General features: G+C 44.6%; 1 long non-coding RNA gene across 4 annotated transcripts in view; it reads right to left on the reverse strand.

Moving 5' to 3' along the window:
• LOC102129152 (uncharacterized) overlaps positions 1-17,936 on the reverse strand; it is a 128,528-nt gene that overhangs the window by 89,654 nt on the left and 20,938 nt on the right. For all 4 annotated transcript variants that reach the window (XR_010582848.2, XR_001486816.4, XR_012427069.1 and 1 more), the window contains exon 2: positions 718-1,069. This is a non-coding gene — a long non-coding RNA (uncharacterized lncRNA). The remainder of the gene's footprint in view (positions 1-717; positions 1,070-17,936) is intronic.

A 17,936-nucleotide genomic window follows, 5' to 3' on the forward strand; every position in this document is an offset into this window, starting at 1 on the left:
ATCCTGAGGACAGGGGATGAACTAACTTGCCTCAGTTTACCCAGCTGTCTGAGGTGAGTTGCAGCATGGTGGCCTCCAGGTTTGGCCCCTCTGAGCTCCCCTTTCCTGGCCCCATGCAGTCACTCCCCTAAGTCCTCGGGCCTAAGCCCAGGAGGAAGCCCTGACTTGTCTTTGCGTAAGTCACTCCATCCACCCCGGCTTTGTACCCCTAATCCTGGCTGCACGTCTCTTTGCTGGAGCTCCATTTCCCCTTCGAGGGCCGCTTTCTTGATCCAGACACAAGGCTCCTCCATAGTGTCCTGCTGTCTGGCTCCCTAGCAAATTGAGCAACTGCTAACTACACACATCCCTTGGTCCCACCTCAACAGCTGACCCACCGTGAACCTCTGAGGTCGAGACTCCAAAGCCTGCCTTTTTAATAAGATCCCCAGGTGATCCTGATGCCTTTAAGAGTCAGGAGCCCCTCACTGCTTCTGTCTTTGGCCAGCATTGGCATTTTCATGAGGGAATGAGAAAGACAAAAAGGCTCGAGCAGCCCGAAGTCTGTCAGGGCAGAGCTTCAGTCAGCTCACTGGGTGAGCGGAGGGGTGGCGAACTGGCTGCACACGTGACCCGAAATCCAGCAGGTGTGGCCAGGGCTGAAAGGCCAGCCCTGGGCTCCATCACCCTGGGTTCAGGCAGCAGCTCAGCGTGGTGAAAACTGAGCCATGTCCTTACCTGGGAAGCTGTGTCTCCATCCTGGGAGTCAACTCCACTTTGTATGTTTCTCTAAGTCTGGTGACGAGGATTTCCTAATTTTGTACAGCACGTGTACTTTTCACCGCAGTACTTCATTGTCTCTCCCCAGAATGAGGTATCATATCTCCACTTGACAGGCACGGAAACTGAGATGCAGGAGGCAAAAGTCACAGATGACAACGGGGCCCCGAGGAGGGTGCTAATGCCTGGGGACAGACCCGGGTCTTTGGGTTGAAGGCTGGAGTTTTGGCTCTGCTACTACCAGGAAAAGGTGGTTTCTTTCACTCCCCAAAATCATCTTCAGTTCCAAGGACCCTTCTTCCCAAGAAACCTGAAAAACAACAAAGGGACTTTTCACTTGCTTTCTTAACACTGTCCACGACAAAGGCTGGTAGAAACTTTTGTTGTTATTCCAAAAAAGACGGGAGGCAACCAGCAGCAGTTCCATTGCTGATGTCAAGGATTTGCTGGTTATAGAACTCATGACTGAAGGGCTCATCTGAATATTTTGCCAAATAATTATAACTCAATTTATTTCCTGAATCACACTAAAGAAATGTGGAATGAGGAAGGGGGAGCATCAGGCCAGTCTGTTGTTTCCCTGTGTGGAAGCAGGCTTATCCTTGGCTTGTAGAAATCAATTATTCAACTGGAATTTCATTTCATTTTGACACATATTTATTGAGTACATATATTTACTATGTGCCAGGAAATGTATCAGAAACTCAGGAATAAAACATACTATGCCCTAGTCCCTGCTCTCAAGGAGTTACAGATGGGGCAGAAGAGTGAGGTCAGGTCACACGAGACGTGCAGGTTCGAACTTGATCTTGAGAGCAATAGGAAGCCCTAGAAAGGCTTATACTGGAGATGGCCTGGCCATAGTTCTGTTGCTGAGCACAATCTGGGAGTCAGGCATAATTCAGCTACCAGGAGCTGCCTCTAGCAAGACAGGACCAAATGAGGCACACGTGCGAGAGACGTACAAGCCATCTGATGTGACAGTCAAGATGTTAGCCTGGGCCGGGTGCAGTGGCTCATACCTGTAATCCCAGCACTTTGGCAGGCTGAGGCGGGTGGATCACCTGAGGTCAGGAGTTCGAGACCAGCCTGGATAACATGGCGAAACCCTGTCTCTACTAGAAATACAAAAATTAGCTGGGCATGCAGGTGCATGCCTGTAATCCCAGCTATTTGGAAAGCTGAGGCAGGAGAATCATTTGAACCTAGGAGGTGGAGGTTGCAGTGAGCTGAGATTACGCCACTGCACTCCATCCTAGGCGACAGAGCCAGACTCCATCTTAAAAAAAAAGAAAAGAGAAAAAAAAAAGTCTGATTAATTCTCATTGGAGGATTCAGAGGCTTCCTGGAGGGGGTGGCATTGAAGCTGAGCCTTGAAGGGTATGGTGGTTTGGATGCGCAGAGGGGAAGGAGGCAAGCTTAGAGGCCTAAAAGTGGAAGACCAGCCTTGGAAACAAGCAGTCCAGCAGAGCGGTCTGCTGGGGGGATGTGTTGGGGAGGGAGGAGGGGGAGGGGGAGGGGGAGGGAGAGGGGGAGGAAGAGGTTAGGACAGGACTGCACAATGCTAATAGCACGCTGAGGATCTGTGGTTTTTTGTGTAGGGAGAGGTGTGCTTGAAGCTGAAGCTTATGCGTGGCCCCAGCAGAGTTCTGGCACCTGGCAAGCCACCCAGGTAACATTGGTGCATTACTTACTTGAAGGGGTTCCGGAAAACTGATGCTTGCTCCTTCCCACACTCAGGCCGTTCCTCGGGTCATCTCTGAGAGAAGCAGGGCACCAAGGGCCACTAAGCTGCATGCTTTCTGCATCCCTACCCCCTTCACTCAGGAAGATCAGGTTATCCAGGGTGCAGAACTTGGCAGTAATGAATATTTATTGAATGAATAAAGGAACATATAAATGAATGAAAACATAATTGAAAACTTCAAAGGGAAGTCACAAAAGGATTGTGTGTGTGTGTGTGTTTGTATTTGTGTGCACTCCTACCCTTTGCCTTGGCATGTGGGCCTGGGAGTGCTTCGGAGGGAGGGAGAGCAGGCTGTGACTGAGCAGAAGCTTCGGGGTGGTTCTCCAGCAGCTCCATCTCCATTTGTGCTTTTCCCATACACCGTTCCCCACCGCCAGTCTCCACACACAGGGCCAAGTCTGGATTCCCTGACACTGGCAAACACTCCATCCCGGCCCCGGGACTGAGCCACATTCCAAGGCTGTGAGGACTCTGCTGTCTCTCGCATGGGCAGCAAGGGACTCGCTAGAGAGCCATCCAGGTCTCTCCAGCCGTTAGTGCCATTTTTCCCTACAATCCACTTCCTACTGAGTCCCTGTGTGAGTCCCAGCCAGAGCCTCAGCCCACCCAAGCCATGCCAGTTCCTCCCTCATCGCCCTAAACTCCCCAAGCCCAGTCCCTGCGAGCTCGCTTTAGTGCAGGCTGAGGACAGAGGGCCACACCGCCTCCTTCCATGGGTTCCTCCCTAATCTCACACTCGTACTTCACAGCCTCAGAAGGCAGCAGAGAGCAGCTGTTCCGTGCAATCAGGCAGGACCAGAGAGGAACCCCAGATCCTTTCTCATCCTCTCAGAACCTCATCTGTAAATGGGAATGGTGATTACTTACCTCACAGGATTAGAAAGACCAAATGGCATTATCCTACAAGAGAAGTGGTTACCAATTCAGTCCACAAACGATTTTTTTCCTTATCTTTTCCTTTAAATTCACTCAATTCTGACTCCCAGTTTCTGCTTTAGATGCAGCAATCTGGAAAGAACATTGCTCACACCTTTACAACAACAAAAAAGCCGGAAACCTGCAAGTTTAGAACTCTCATTGAAGCTATCAGAGAGCTCAGGTTCAGCCAACTAGCCTGAAATCTAAGAAGAGACAGGTGCCCACAGGAAGAGATGGGGCGTGAACACTGGTACACCTGGGGCCCCGCAGACGCATAGCAGTAAGGATTCAGCTGGAATACTTAACAAACTGCTAGGGACGGAGTATGGGTGGGCAAGAAAGTGGGAAGTCCGAAGCAAGAGTCTGCACCCTTTTCCAGGCTTTCCCCCACGACCCCAGGCGGGTGGGGGAGGGTATGAGAAAGCATCCCTCATGATACAGGCCTGAGGGACTGGGACAGCAGCCACGGCAGGAGGGACACAAAACCCCTCCCAGATGTTTCTCCCCCAACTTCCCTATGGATAAAAGCTTTGATCTCCAGGGGAAAAGGCAACACCATTGCCATGAGGGCACCAGTGGAAACCCTTTAGACCTGGAGTAAGGCGAGAGAAAGAACCTGTACCCTGGGGGAGGAGCAGGAATGTGTTCCAGGCCCAGAACTACACACCAGCTCCACGCCACAGCCATCAACAGAACGGAACAGCATCTACAGAACCAGATACAACACAGACACTGAAACTACCTGACAGGGAACTTAGCCATGATGAATATATTAATGGCTCTGATGGAAAAGAAGGACAATATGCAAGATTAGAAAGGTCCTTTCCGCAAAAATACAGAAACTATATGAAAGAATCTAATGGAAATGCTGGAAATGAAAACACAGTAACAGAAATAATGTTTTCAATGAGCTCATAAATAAAGTTGACACAGCTGAGGAAATAAACAGTTAAAGATAATGCTATAGAAATTACCCAAACTGAAACACAAAAGACTGAGGGAAAAACAGAACAGAACATCCAAAAGCTTCAGGACAATATTAAAGATCCTAATATACATGTAATTACAGTCCCAGAAATAAATTAAAGAGAATAAGGTAGGAGAAATATTTGAAGAAATGATGGCTGAGAATTTTCCAATAATCATGACAGACACGAAGCCACAGATCCATAAAGCTCAGTGAATACCAGGTTAAATAACACCAGAAAATACACACACACATACACATACACATCTAGGCATACCATATTACAACTGCTGAAAATAAAAAAGAGAATATCTTGAAGGCAAATATAGAATAAAAAACACATTATATACAGAGGAACAAAGAATTATAGCAGATCTCTTGTCAGGAGCCATGCAAGTCAGAAGATGATAGAGTGACAGCTTTAAAACACTGAAAGGAAAAAGAAACAAACTATCAACCAGAAATCTACACCCAGTGAAAATCGCTTCCAAAATAAAGGAAAGATACAGATTTTCTCACACAAAAACAGAGAATTCATTGTCAGTAGACCCACAACACAAGAAATTTTAAAAGAAGTTATTCAGGTACAGGAACATGATACAGAAATAAAACTTGAATTTGCATAAAGAAATGTAGAAGGCTAGGCGTGGTGGCTCACGCCTGTAATCCCAAGAGTTTGGGAGGCTGAGGCAGGAGAATCGATTGAGGCCAGGAGTTTGAGGCTGCAGTGAGCCGTGATCACACCACCGCACTCCAACCTAGACAGCAGAGCAAGACCCTGTCTCCAAAAAAAAAAAAAAAAAAAAAAGAAAGAAAAGAAAAAGAAAGAAAACAAAGTAAAGTAATGGAAACAAAATAATTAATGGTAAAATAAAATTCTTTCTAAAAATGCTTAATTACTCTGCTCACCCCTATAATCCCAGCAATTTGAGAGGCCAAGGCTGGAAGATTGCTTGAGTCCAGAAGTTCAAGACCAGCCTGGATAACAAAAGTGAGACCCCCATCTCTATAAAAATAAAAAAGTTAGCTGGGCATGGTGGCACGCATCTGTGGTCCCAGCTACTTGGGAGGCTGAGGCAGAGGGATCGCTGTGTCCCAGAGGTCAAGGCTGCAGTGAGCTGCATTCAGACCACTGCACTCCAGCATGGGCAACACAGTGAGACCCTGTCTAAAGAAAATATGCTTAGTTGGGGCCAGGCACGGTGGCTCACACCTGAAATCTCAGCATTTTGGGAGGCTAAGGCAGGTGGATCACGAGGTCAAGATATCAAGATCATCCTGGCCAACATGGTGAAACCCCATTTCTACTGAAAATACAAAACAATTACCTGGGTGTGGTGGTACATGCCTATAGTCCCAGCTACTCGGGAGGCTGAGGTAGGAGAATCACTTAAACCTGGGAGGCAGAGGTTGCAGTGAGCCGAGATCGCGCCACAGCACTCCAGCCTGGCAACAGAGTGAGACTCCATCTCAAAAAAAAAAAAGAAAGAAAGAAAAGAAAATATGCTGTTACTCTGGAAGATAAATATTTTTGCCCAAAGCAAAACTAGAGACATCCTACCTGTTTCTGGGGCTGGCAGTTATCTCCTTTTGCCTCCCAGGCCCAGCTGCTGCTGAGTCCTGCGCTATTCTCTTCCTTCTCAGCTTTCCTCCCTCACTTCTCGTGCTTTCCCTAAGAATTAAGGGCAGGTGTTTGGGGCCATATTGACCGAGACCTGGGCACTGGGGTGAATGGCAACCTGTGGCTCTTCCCGCAGAGAAGTTCCAGCAGGTGTATGCTTCTCAGTTGATGCAAAAAGGTACTGCCCCAGCCCTGTCCCAACCCCCACCCCAGCTGACAAAATAAGCTTGGCTCACTTAAAAGATTCTCCTTAGGCCGGTCACGGTGGCCCACACCTGTGACCCCAGCACTTTGGCAGGCCAAGTTGAGCAGATCGCTTGAGCCCAGGAGTTTGAGACAAGCTTGGGCAATATGGTGAAACCCCATCTCTACAAAAAATACACAAATTAGCTAGACATGGTGGTGCTCGTCTGTGGTCCCAGCCACTTGGTAGGCTAAGGTGGGAAGATCACCTGAGCCTGGGAAGGTCAAAGCTTCAGTGAGCCATGATGACGTCACTGCACTCTAGCCTGGGTGACAGAGTGAGACCCTGTCTTAAAAAAAATTCTCATTAAAACTAAACCAAAATTAAAAAAAAAAAAAAAAGCCGACTTCTGCTGTCTGTATCAAATATCTCCTTAAAAACTCTTGTGTTTCTTTGTCCACTTTTCTTTGGGGCCTGCTGGTGGGTTGGCCTGGCATGGCTGGGTCCCATGCCTTCTTCCCCAGAGCTTGCTTTCCTGAGACAGTCCTTAGAGTAACCCGGCCAGCCTAGGAGAAGCCCAAAGCAAGTACTTGTCCCTCCACTGGAATCCATACAGTAATTGTTTAAATTAATCTCTCTCAAAAGATTTCAAACTCCTAACAGCCAGACCGTGGGCCACCCCACACCCATCTCTGCAGCTTCATTCATTCATTTCTTTTTCACCAAGCCTGGACTAACTACGAAAATTGGTGCTTGGGATCCAACTGGGCACTCGTATAATCTCTGCCCTCATGGACCTGACAGTATAGGACAAGATGCACATTAATCAAATAATCACACAAACACATAATCAATAACTATGGTGATAAGTCCGGTGAAGGAGAAGACCAGCTCAGCGTGAGAGTGTGTGGCAGGGAACTGGCACTGGCCAGGCTGATCTAACACAAACATCCCCCACCATGTCCCATGTGTCTCTGGCCTGGATGGCCTTCTCTGCTTCTTTCCACCCATCCTAAGCCTGTTTGTGCAAGTCAGGTCACTTCCCCTCCATAAATCCTGATAGTTTGGCCTTGGGGATCTCTTCCCCCTCTTTCCCCTTTCAGCAGGACCACTCCTTTGGATCATAAGGACTGTGGGAACTTCCTGTTAAAAGGGTGCCACGCATTCACTCTTTGATCACTAAGTGTTGACAGATACAGTATTTTTAAAAGATAACCAAAAAGACTTCTCCAGACTCAAAAAAGAGATTAACATCTTTGTGGACAAGCAATAGGAGCACAGAGGGGTGAACAGAGCTGAAGCTGCAGCCTGCTGGGCTTTAGGTCTGGAGACAGGTGGTGGAAGCTGGGGAAAGGAGGACTAAAGGAGCTCTATTCAAGATAGTAGAAGGGAGAGACAGGCTCAGTGCCTGAAGGCAGGCAGCGGAGTAGGGCTCCCTTCTTACCCATGAAATTAGGCTGACCAACCTCTGCCAAGAGCCAGGAATTTCTAAAAGCCGTAGATATAAGAGGCTGGAGAACAAGACATTGCTTTGTGACCAGAAGCTGAGACCAGCTACCCTTTGCCTCTGCATCCAGATCTACAGAATCCTCAGATCCCCACAGGGCAGGACCCTCTCAACTGCCATTCAAGGATCCAGTTCCCTATTGGGGACCCAGAGGGCTGAGTGGTGACAGTTACAAAACTGCTTGTTAAGGGAGAATGTGTACAGAGAAAAAAGACAGAACAAATGAAAAAGCAACTACTCCAAGCCTCAAAATAAGCCTGTACATCAGAACTCCAAAACGCATGGAAAAGCCCAGTGCTTACAAAGACAGTTCACAGATTTAACATTCAAAATATCAATTTACTCCAGATGAAATTAATTTTATAGAACGGTCTGACAAAGACTCTTCAATCAATATGCTTAGGGCATTAAAGATATAAATGAAGGCATAACTTAAGCAATCTAGATGTTGTACAAGCAAAGTGTGCGACCTGAAACAAAACTCTAGTTTTGTACTCCCACCATAAACTTTACTTGACTCCCAAATAAACTTTGAATTCAACGACTTTATTTGGTCCCTTCTTAGTTCCTGCCTCTCGCTGCTGCCTGGAATGCAGCTGTGCCATTAACCAAGAGGATGGGGACACTCCCTAGAGATGGTGGGGGGCTTAGAGGAAGGAGCCCAAGTCCCAGAGGGCTCCATGGGAGAGAGATGCCCCATCAGCCCTGGACTTTCTGGCTTGTCTTGAGGATTTTAGTCATAACTGAACTTAATCCCAATTTTATACACAGAGCCATGCTATCTTTTTACGTGCATGTATGTTTTCTTAGCTGGATTATATGGCCCTTGAGGGGGAAAGTGGTGTCTTAGAACTTTTTGGTAGCTGCTTAATATCTAGCTTTGTAGTACTTGGTTTTCACAATGGCATAGTCTAGGACCAAAATCTAGTGAGTGTATCTTAGGTGTTGGCTTTTAAAAGTTGTAGGAACTAAGTGTCTGTATCCTAAATCCCCAGTGACTGCCGTAGGTTGGATTCATCCTTGTCCATCACAGACTCCAGGTCTAAATTTAGAATGAGTGTGCAATATCGGGAAGCCTAATTCACTTTGGACACAGCTCAGTGCTGTCAGAAACTCTTCACCAGTCTGCTGTCCCCCACCCTAATTCACACTTTTTTTCTTAATCCTCTGCTCCCTGCCTGGGACCCTGGGGACCCCCAGAAATAAACAACTTAACTTGCACTGAAAACCTGTCTGCAATGTGTTGTTATTGTTAACAAAAGATGTCATTTAGCAGAGAAAACGCATTTGTTTCATGATTTAAAATAGTACACACGGCCGGGCGCGGTGGCTCAAGCCTGTAATCCCAGCACTTTGGGAGGCCGAGACGGGTGGATCACGAGGTCAGGAGATCGAGACCATCCTGGCTAACACGGTGAAACCCCGTCTCTACTAAAAAAAATACAAAAAACTAGCCGGGCGAGGTGGCGGCGCCTGTAGTCCCAGCTACTCAGGAGGCTGAGGCAGGAGAATAGCGTGAACCTGAGAGGAGGAGCTTGCAGTGAGCTGAGATCCGGCCACTGCACTCCAGCCTGGGTGACAGAGCGAGACTCCATCTCAAAAAAAAAAAAAAAAAAAAAGTACACAAATACTGACAGTTTCACAGAATTCTCGCCATTAAAGCTGATTCCCTTTATTCCTGGCTACTCACTCGTTTCTTGGGCCTCATCCCCAGAGTGGCCTAAGAGGTGGCTGTTTCTGGTCCTGCTAAGATAGATAAAGGGACCAGTGCTTACAGAAGTGCTGTGACTTCCTTAGGTGCTAGAGGGGGATGTGGAGGCTTGGACACTGGAATGTTTGGTAGAACGGTTGAGGTAGGATTTGGGGAACATCATAACAGAATTTAGTTTTTTGAGAGGGAGTTTATCTTTTTAGAAAGCACAGATAGAACCCAATATGCTCTAGACCAGGAATCAGGTAACTTTTTCCATAAAAGGCCGGATAATAAATATTGTAGGTTTTGTGGGCCATATGGTTTCATCACAATTACTCAACCCTGCCATTGCAGCATGAAAGCAGAATGAGTGGGCTGTGTTCCAATAAAACTTTATTTGCAAAACAGAGGCAGTCAGCCAGAATAGGCCCACAGGCTGTAGTTAGCAGGCCCCTGCCATGTATCACTGCCATGTATCACCTTGAGGACTCCTCTACAGGGGAATGGCAGTTTCTCCTTCCTTTGCCCAAGCCAGTACCCTGAGTCTGCCGTGCCACTCCACAGTCCCCACAGAGGCCTCACAGCTGGAAGAGGCTGCTGACAGGCAAAAGCCTGACCTGCCACAGCCCCAGGCCAAGTTTGTCCTTGCCAACATCTCCCTCTCTGTCCACGGATGTCCAGCTATTTCTTGAAGGCCTCTTGGCTGCAAGCTCCCCAGCACGCCCTTCAGGGCCCAGGCAGGATGCCCACCAATTCCTGTGCTCTAGGACTCTGAGACCTCCTTGTCCCTTCTCCCACTGAATTCAGCCTGTTAGGAAGAAAGGTAACTCAGCCACCTAATCACCCTAAGGGATGGTGCACCCGCCATACATCCATGCACTACTGATGCAATGGAACAAAGCCATGATGTGGAGCTTCAGGCCTTCCAATGGCAAAAGAACCAGGTACGTGGTGACCTAGAGCATCTATGCACAAGACCGGTTAACCTAACCTATCACAGGAGATGGTCTTGGGGCTGGGCTGCCCTGCCCTGCCTCCAAGTACATAACAGAGGCTCCCCTCAGGCTGGAACTCATTTAATGGTCCAGCTAGTGATGACTTGGCCCAGTGGGGCTCCTGGTCAGTTTCCTATAAGGGCTCTTCCCAGAAAGGACATTGACATCTTCTGTTTGTCTGCCTATGGGGCCACTAGCAAAGGTATATGTACTACTGACCATGTGTCATAAAAACAGACTTGTTAGTTCTCTAAACTTTTGCATCCCTCAAAGAGTCCCTTGATCAGCTTGCAGCAGCTCTCTATCCCACACCCCTCCAGCCAACCCTCCAAAAGCCACATGGAACTTCTGCAGAAGGGATTTGGGACCCTGCCAGGTTACTGTGTGTGGGTCTCCAGACACCACTACCTCCCAGCCAAGGTTCTTCCAGTTCTCTGCCCCCACACACTCTTTCTCTTGCCTGGATTTTCCCTCACCTTCCTCCCACCCAGCTAATGGCCAACTAATTCTGACAAAGCTACTTCCTGTTTGTTGTAGATGGCAATCACTGGGGAGAGGGTAGGGAGGAGTACTTATTTAGCTAGAATATCAGGAACCATGGATCAGCTATGCAGAAAGTTTTGGGAAACCAAGTAGATTCAGATGACTCAGATGGGACTCATTTCTTCTCACTCCAGTTCTTTTGGTTTTCTAAGGCACTGTGGCCCTGGAATGCACAAGCAATTTCTCTTTCTATTCTGATCTTTAAAGAGGTTGAAATAGTCATCACTCATTTTTGCTTTCAAATTTTTTATTCTAGCTTCCATTAGAGTTTTATTCATTGCTGGTGGATAAAGACTTTAAAAATATGATTATGTTTTAATTTCTGTCTTCTAGGATTGGGTCAATAGAGGTGCAATACTGGACATATAATGAGACAATGAATGAAGTGTATCATTCTATCACTGTGAATTCATCACAGTGAGGCTGGGATGGGAGGAGGCTGAAGGGGAGCCATGGGCATCTGCTCATATTTGTCTCTGGATCTCTGACCCAGCAAATACATAGGAGTCCATTTTAATAACTTTTTTTAAAAAGTAATTTTAGACTATAGAAAAATTATAAAGATAATATAGGTTTTCCATATATCCTTCACCCAGCTTTCCCTAATGTTAACATTTTACATGACATAAACGCTCCTGTTTCCAAAAGCAGAAAATTAACACTGATGCAATACTGTTAACTAAACTATAGATCTTAGTTGAATTCAGCAGCTTCCCCACTAATGCCCTTTTTTTTTCTGTCTGGGATCCAACGCAGAATCCCACACAGCATTTAGTCATCACATCTGCTTGGTCTCCTCTGGTCTGTGAAAGTGTCTCAGTTTTGGGGTTTGTCTGATGTTTCCTTATGATTAGATTGAGATTACTCAATCTTGGCAAGAACAACAGCAGGGATGCTGTATCTTTCTTTGTGTGTCATATTGGCATACATGGTGCCAGTAGGTCTTGTTACTTGTTAGCCTTGACCACATGGGTAAGGTGGTTTCTCCACTATAAAGTTACAATTTTTGCTTTGTAAGTAATGAGTATATTGTGGGGAGATACTTTGAAACCATGCAGATATCATGTCTCTCATCATGCTTTTGCCTACTCATTTTAGCATCCCTTTCTGGTTCTTGCTAATTAGTGTGATATTTTCCAAATGATGATTTTCTATTTTCCTCATTCCTTCTATATTAGTAATTGGAATTCTGTAAGAAGAAGCTGTCCCTTCTCTACCAATATTTCTTTAATTATTTACTTATAACAGTATGAATGAATGTTTATTTTATTCTACCTAGTAATCTATATTTATATAATTTAATCTTCTCATTTTTTATAGTATTACTTGACTTCTCCCACCTTTGGCATTGGGAGCTCTTCCAGGCTGGGCCCTGTGTCCCTTGCCATGCCCCATCTCTTTTTGAGCACTTCCTTACTTTCTGGCATAAGATATTCCCAGCTCATGTCATATTTTCCCTGCCCTAACCCTGGAATCAACATTTCACCAATGAATGCTGCTTCCTTTTATTGGAGCATGGTATGTAGAAACCAAGATCTGAGCAGTAGGTATATTCATTGCTAATGGAGTGTCATTCCTTCTAAGCTTCCTCAGCAGACAGACACAGAAAATACACACACACACATTCATGCCTCTATTAATTTCTGTATTCATCTATCTGTATCCACTTTATGTTTATTAATTTGTTCAATTCTAGTGTAGACATAAAATAACTTCAGAACCGAAGAAAAATTCCCTATGAGAAACAAATTTACTAACTAGAATACAATATTTGCATACAATTCTTTTTGTCTTTGGCCTTAGAGTAGCCAGTGAAAATAGTAAATTAGAACTTTTTTAGTGTTTAAGGGTCATTTTAACATCTTTCTTTGTGTGTGAAATGCCTGTTCATGACTTTCCCTCATTTTTCTCTCAGATTTTTGATGTTTTTGCCCTTCAGTTGTTGAGAGTTCCTTATATTGTAGGAATATTAGCTCATGGTTAGTGGTGTATGTTGCAAATAACTTCTCCAATGATGTCAGTTATCATTTGAATTTGTTTAGGGTGATTTTTTTTTTGTCATGAAGACTTGTGTTTTAAGACAGGGTCTCACTCTTTTGTCCGGGATGAAGTGCAGTGGTGTGATCATGGCTCACTGAAGCCTCAACCTCTCATATCATGTTTCTCATCCAGGCTCAAAAGATCCTTCCACTTCAGCCTTCAGTAGCTTGGACCACGGGAGCATACCATCACACCTGGCTAATTTTAAATTTCTTCTGTAGAGATGGGGGTCTCCTTATGTTATCTAGGCTGGTCTCAAACTCCTGGGCTCAAACGATCCTCCTGCCTCAGCCTCCCAAAGTGCTAGGATTACAGGCAGAGGTAACTGGGTTAACCTCTTACCTGAGGTTAACAGGAATTGGCCCATGTTTTTCTCTAGAACTTTAATGGTTTCATATTTTACATTTAGATCTCTAATCCATTTGAAGTTTATTCTTACATGTGATGTGATGTATGGTTCTAACTGTATCCTTTTCCAAGTGGAGATCCAGTTGTACCAGCACCATTTAGTAAAAAACCCATCTTTGCTCTGGAATTTGAGATGCTGCTTCTATCATATACTAAATTTCCATATGAACGTAGGTCTATTGATGGACTTTCTATTATTTTCTACTAGTCTATATTTACATTCATGCACCAATGTCATGCTTTTAATTTAAAGAGGTTTATGGTATGTTTTATTGTCCAGTGGAGCCAGTGACCCCATACTTTTTATTTTTCAGTGTTTTCCATCCACTCTTGCTGGCCTGGTTTTCCATATGAATTTTAGTATCAACTTACCTGAACACCCTAAAAAAAGACTTGTTGGTATTTTTATTGGGATTGCACCATGTTTCTCCCATAACCTGGAGAGAACTGATACCTTTATGACATTGAGTTATCTTTTTCAACACTTGAAGCTATCTTTCCCACTTCTTAAAGCCTACTTTTGTGTCTTGCAAGAATGTTTTTAAAGTCCTTTTTGTAAACTTTGGATGTTTCTAACCAGAATATGCTTAACAAAATTTTTTTTTTTTTTTTTTTTTTTTTTTTTTTTTTTTTTTTTGAGACGGAGTCTGGCTCTGTCGTCCAGGCTGGAGTGCAGTGGCCGGATCTCAGCTCACTGCAAGCTCCGCCTCCCGGGTTTACGCCATTCTCCTGCCTCAGCCTCCCGAGTAGCTGGGACTACAGGCGCCCGCCACCTCGCCCGGCTAGTTTTTTGTATTTTTTAGTAGAGACGGGGTTTCACCGTGTCAGCCAGGATGGTCTCGATCTCCTGACCTCGTGATCCGCCCGTCTCGGCCTCCCAAAGTGCTGGGATTACAGGCTTGAGCCACCGCGCCCGGCCGCTTAACAAAATTTATACCAAAGTATTTAATCTTTCTTATTGCTGTTATAAATGAAATTTTCTCTACCATTATGTCCTTTAACTGATTATTATTTGTGTATATAATATTGGATTTTATATGTTAATTTTATTTATTTTTTTAAAAATATTTTTGGGCACATAATAGTTGTACATATTTATGAGGTACATGTATTACTTTGATACAAGCATATAATATGTAATGATTAAGTCAGGGCAATTGGGTATCTGTCACCTCAAACATTTACCCTTTGTGTTGAGAATATTCCAAATCTACTTCTCCAGTTATTTTGAAATACATAAAAAATTATTATTAACTCTAGTCATGCTATTGTACTACCAAACACTAGATCTTATTCTTACTATCTAATTGAATTTTTGTACCCATGAATCAACCCTTCTTTCCCCCTTCAACCTATGTTGATTTTATACCCTGATACTTTACTGAATTTTTTGTTGTTTGAGATAGTTTTATCATTGACTTTTAAGGCTTGCCAAGTACAGTAGCTGTCATGGACTGAATCGTGTTTCCCCAAATTTCATATGTTGAAGCCCCAACCTCAGTACCTCAGAATGGGACTGTATTTGGAGATAGAGCCTTAGAGAAGTAAAGTTAAAATGAGGCCTTTAGAGTGGGCCCTAATCCAATCTTATGCGTGTCCTTATAATTAGAGGAAATTTGAGCACACAAAATAAGCAACAAAGATGGTCCTGCAGAGGAAAGACTATGTGAGCGAGAAGAGAGCCATCTGCAAGCCAAGGAGAGAGGCCTCAGGAGTAACCAACCCTGCTGACACCTTCATCTTGGACTTCCAGCCTTCAGAACTTCAAGAAAATAAATTTATATTGTTTAAGCCACCCAGTCTGTGGTATTCTGTTATGGCAACCCTAGCAAACAAATACACTAACATATTGTCTGCAAATTGGGACAACTTTTTAAAAAGACCCATGTTTATGCTTCTGGGTCAGTGGTCCCCAATCCCTGGGCCATGGAGTGGTACCAGTCTGTGGCCTGTTAGGAACCATGCTGCACATCAAGAGGTGAGTGGCAGGTGAGTGAGCATTACTGCATGAGCTCCGCCTCCTGTCAGATCAGCAGCAGCATTCGATTCTCATAGGAGCTCGAACCCTATTGTAAACTGTGCATGCAAGGGATCTGGGTTGTACTCTCCTAATAAGAATCTAATGCCCAGTGAGACCATTCCCCAGCCCCTTCACCGAAGGGAAAAATTGTCTTCCACAAAACCAGTCCCTGGTGCCAAAATGGTTGGGGACTGCTGTTCCAAGAGATTTCTCCCATTTAATTGTATTAGCACACTAGCATAATGTTGAATCATAGTGGAAATAGTCCTGATCTTTAAAAATGTACCTCTGGTGTTTTTGCAGGGGTTATGATTATGTGACCCACAGCTGGAGGAATAAAATAAGTATAGCTAGCATTTATTAAACAATTGTAATTTCCTTCTCTGTCTTCACAGAGCATCCCAGCAAAAACCTACCTCATTTCATCCCAAATGAGGGAAAAGCAGCTACATGTCTGACTTGAGTTGTGCATGGTAATAGCCCCGGTCATTTTAAATCAGTCAAGATTGTCTTTGTACCCCATCACAAAACTGCACCCCAGTTTTTCTTCTTAGGCAAATCCATAGGAGATGGCTCACTAGGCAAAATCTCTGGGAACTCCAGACCATCTACCTTGGGAAAGTTTTATGGTACTGTCCAATAAAAATGCAAGGTGAGCCACATTTGTAATTTAAGGTTTTTAAGTTGTCACTTTGAGAACATTAAAAGAAAGTGGGTTGAATTAATTTAACAATATATTTTATTAACCTAATCCATTTGTAATATTATCACTTCGATGTGTAATCAAATTTTACATTTTTTCACACACAATCTTCAAACTCCGCTGTATATTTTACATATACAGCAGATCTCAATTTGGACTGCACACTTCCAGTGCTCAATAGCTACATGTGGCTGGTGGCTACTGTGTTGGGTAGGGCAAGTTTAGGAGAATCAGTATTCCTGTTTCTCCAAGGAAAAATGAAATTATATTTATTGAGTACCAAGGCACCATAGTCCTTTTAATATACACAATCTCATTTAATCTTAATTATAATGCTACACAGTTGGCATGATGGTCCACATTTTACACATAAGGAAGCTAAGCTCAGAGACATTAACTTCCCCAAGTTCACACAGTCATTTGACTTCAAAATCAATGCTAAGAACTATCTAACCACCTGGGAAAGACTAATTGAGTCCGCAGGCAGAGTAGGGAGAATGCAGCCAGAAATCACTCCGTTCTCATAGGAAAGAGAAGAAACAGCAATTATAACTGACTAGGAGCACAGTTTCCTCTGCTCAGAAGGAGGTTTCCAAAGACGTCTAGTCTCTCCCCAGCACTTGCTGTCTGCACGCACATTGCATACTTCACTATATCCTGTCTCACATTGCTCTCTCAATAAAAATGAGGTACCTTAATGAGACCTTCATTGTCTCAAAAGCAGGGATGTAAATTTCTATTTCTCTTCTTGGGTCCTCTAATCAGTAGAGATTGTGGGCATGATAGGGGCTCATGCCTAATTGATAAAACAATAGGAAGCTTCTGTGTCTGGCCCTGAATCTTATCCCATGGTCAATCTTTAGAAACGAAAGGGGGTTTCCTGTTTGCCTTTCTAAAGTTTTAGTCCTGTTGCTCCAGTTCCAGGCAGTCAGTCTTGGTGTGGAGACAGCTTTGTTTGTCCCTAACATGAGCAAGACTTCCTGGTGGGAACTGGTGAATTGGTTATATCTTGCACCCTGCACATGTATCTCTTCCTGGAGTTGAGTCAAAGGACCAGAATGTAAACATTCAGAATCTCCCTTGTTTCACAATTTTTAAATTTTATACAGAGTCAGCTTTGTTGGTATCAAAGTTTACAGGAACCAGAGTCCACAGCCTGTTGGTAAATGGGCAATCGGGAGAGCCCATCAGTCACTTGGGAACAGCCAGGCATAAATTTTCTCCTGGCCACTGCCTCTGCCGTGGCTATAGCTGTGTCCAGCACACATAGTAGTGTTTAAACAAATATCTGCTGGACAGCAGATGGATGGAAGGATGGATGGATGGATGGATGGATGGATGTTTACATTAATGATAGGCCAAGAAATGGATGGAAGAATGGATGGAAGGATGGAAGAAAAGATGGAAGGATGGGCCAGGCATGGTGGCTGATGCCTGTAATCCCAAAACTTTGTGAGGCCAAGGCAGGCGGATCATGAGGTCAGGTGTTCGAGACAAGCCTGACCAACATAGTGAAACCCTGTCTCTACTAAAAATAGAAAAATTGGCCAGACCTGGTGGCATGTGCCTATAATCCCAGCTATGTGGAAGGCTGAGGCAGGAGAATCACTTGAACCCAGGAGGCGGAGGTTGTGTTGAGCTGAGATCGCACCACCGCATTCCAGCCTGGGTGACAGAGCGAGACTCCATCTCAAAAAAAAAAGAAAAAAGAAAAGATGGAAGGATGGATGGATGGATGGATGGATGGATGGATGGATGGATACATTAATGACAGGCCAACAAATGGATGGAAGAATGGATGGAAGGATGGATGAAAAGACAGAAGGATGGA

Source organism: Macaca fascicularis, chromosome 18, assembly GCF_037993035.2.
Source record: "Macaca fascicularis isolate 582-1 chromosome 18, T2T-MFA8v1.1".
In the NCBI taxonomy this organism is placed as follows: Eukaryota; Metazoa; Chordata; class Mammalia; order Primates; family Cercopithecidae; genus Macaca; species Macaca fascicularis.